This window comes from Phalaenopsis equestris, unplaced genomic scaffold, assembly GCF_001263595.1.
Source record: "Phalaenopsis equestris unplaced genomic scaffold, ASM126359v1 Scaffold000002, whole genome shotgun sequence".
Classification (NCBI taxonomy): Eukaryota; Viridiplantae; Streptophyta; class Magnoliopsida; order Asparagales; family Orchidaceae; genus Phalaenopsis; species Phalaenopsis equestris.
In genome coordinates, this window is record NW_018164444.1 from 35,559,018 (window position 1) to 35,561,697 (window position 2,680).

The following is a 2,680-nucleotide window of genomic DNA, read 5'->3' on the forward strand; positions in this document are numbered from 1 at the left end:
ATTCCTGCTTAGGTGAAGCCAAATTCCATGGCGGCAATCATGTCCTATATTATTTTTCTGTCGGTGATATATTGTTTTTTGGTTCATTGACACATTCAGTCACATGTTTTCATTTCACATGGGACCGAGTGACTATGTCCAATTTAGGACAATCGGTAGTTTTCAGTTTGTCAGGCTGACGCACGAGAATAGGGATTGGAAATGCGAGTTTTTCATTGTTTCTTTCACTGAGGGTTGGGGAATCGAGACTTCATTGTCCGGTGTCTCCTTTCAGAAGAAGAAGGGCATTGAATCCCCTTCTGTTGGGGGAGTCGATTTCAAGGGGAGATTAGTATCGATCCTTCAGTATACTGACTCAGTGAACATATAGGTTTTATTCTCAGAGGTAGCAAAGTACAAGACCGTGGAGCTATGAAAAATCCTCAATTTAAAGTCGTGGTCACCCAGTCAGCTAAGAGGAAGTCGAAGGATGAGACAAAGACAAATGAGATTTGTTAGGTGGCACCGACTATCTTAGTGTTATGGCTAATCTTTTTTGGTTTTTGGCTCCTCGGGTGATCTTGACATCATGAATGACTTCATTTATTTAGTGCCCAGCTGGGTGATTTTGGTGTCATGGTGAGTGGTCATCTCCATGTAGTGCTCAGTCGAGCGATCTTTATATCATGGTTGGTTGTTCTTCTTGTGGTGTTCAACAGGATGATCTTGGAGCCAATATTGGTTGTCTTCTGTTGATGCTCAGCCAAGATGATGACATCACAACTGGCTGTCTTTTTTTTATGCCCATGGCTTGCTCTCTTTTTTGATGTTCAGCCAAGCGATCTTAGTGCCTAGGCTAGCAATCTTCATGTAATGCTCAACCGTGCAAACTTGGCCCAACGGCTAATTATTCTTCAAATAATGCTTAACTGGGTGATCTTGGTGCCAAGGCTGATTGTCTTCATTTGATGTTTAGTCAGGCAATCTTGACCTCAAGTCTGGTTGTCTCTATTCTTCTGAGTCTTTAGTTCTCTCATGTCTTGTCTCTCAGCTCCCCGACATTTTTCCAACCTGTAAGGTTTAGATCTTATGTTAGTGTGGTACTTGTCTATTTTACATGTATTTTTATTGGAATGTCATATATATGAGCGTGAGCAATCTTAAAAGAAGAGAAATCATAATGTAAATTTCATTTTAGATCGTCCATGCACAGAGTACAAAAGGTGTGGAGTATGGTGAAGAAAAGGAGAAAAATATTCATGGGATTATTCCCATGACATGGATAATGTTTGTTCCGGCGGATTTAGGTGCAACCTCCAACAGTGGCACTTTAGAAAAATATTCATGGGATTATTCCCATGACATGGAAAATGTTTGTTCCGGCGGGTTTAGGTGCAACCTCCAACAGTGGCACTTTTCCTTCTCTTTAACTTGGATGCCCTGTGGCCTCACTCTTTCAGCTTCTCAACCTTGATTAACTCCTCGATAAGGTTTTGAAGGTATCTACATTTCTCCATACTATGGCCATAGTCTGATGGTACTTACAATATTTTCTTTTGCCTCAGAGGAAACTTTTGGCTCTCAACGGTGTTTTCTCCTTAAAATATTCATTGCCTTGGATAGTGCCCACAATTTTTGATATTGACACCCTTAAAGGTGTAGCTTGTCGGCCCTCACAAGAAAAATCATGGCCATGTAACTTCACCGAGAATCCAATTTACCGAGAGCTCTCACCAGTTGTCTTAGAGTTGAAAGACTCATTACTTTTTTTTTCTGATTTGATATTAGTTGGGGGCTACGGATCAGTCTGCACTGGCCTGACCGATCAGGTTCCTCAGAGGTGATCCCCTTCTATCTGTGAGAGGCAACTTACCTTTATGATAAGGAAAACCAACTGATTCACCGTGGTCTTGGGCCTTCATGGCAGGTCAAGTGAGCCCTCTCTTTTTAATTCATTTTTGCTAGCACATTTTCGATGTGCATGTATCCATCTCACTTTACAATTTTAAAAGATTAATTTGAAATAAAAGTAAATAAAAGTAGGGGTTGTACATACACATTACACAAAATGTACATTTTAGTATTATTATTAAACCATGGTGAGATTTTAACTAGGCAACTTCATTTTAGATCATTATCACAACGAAAAATCTAAATAGAAAAGTTTTCCACGAGGTGGCAATATCGAGTGATAACATATTGGGCTTTCGCTCTCATATTTAAAATAAAAATGGGCATAGAGAGATTTGAATAAATATTACATAATTCTTACGTATATTTAGATCTAATGTTTAAAATTTGACTTTTGTTTATCTAATACTTTAGTGATACATGCATCTTACTTTAGAAAAGTCAATATTATTCAAATTTTAAATGTGAAGTGCGGCAGTGTAAGTCTCCTCCGGTCTAGGATTCAAATCCCGCCTCTGATGACTGTTGGCTTAAGGTGGGGATACTTTGAAAAAACAAAAACTTCTCACCACAGATATTTCTGAAAATCATCAAAAAAGCCTCTATTTAAATGGAGCTATGACAGAGGTTTTACACACTAAACAGACAAAAAACCGTCTTAAATAAACTCTAAGGTTATGTTTTGATTAGCACTGCGGTGGAGTTGTAGTGTCGCACATGTTGACTACTTTTTTGAAACTATATTTTACAAACTGACCTTACTAATGGCTTTTGAAATAAATAAATATAT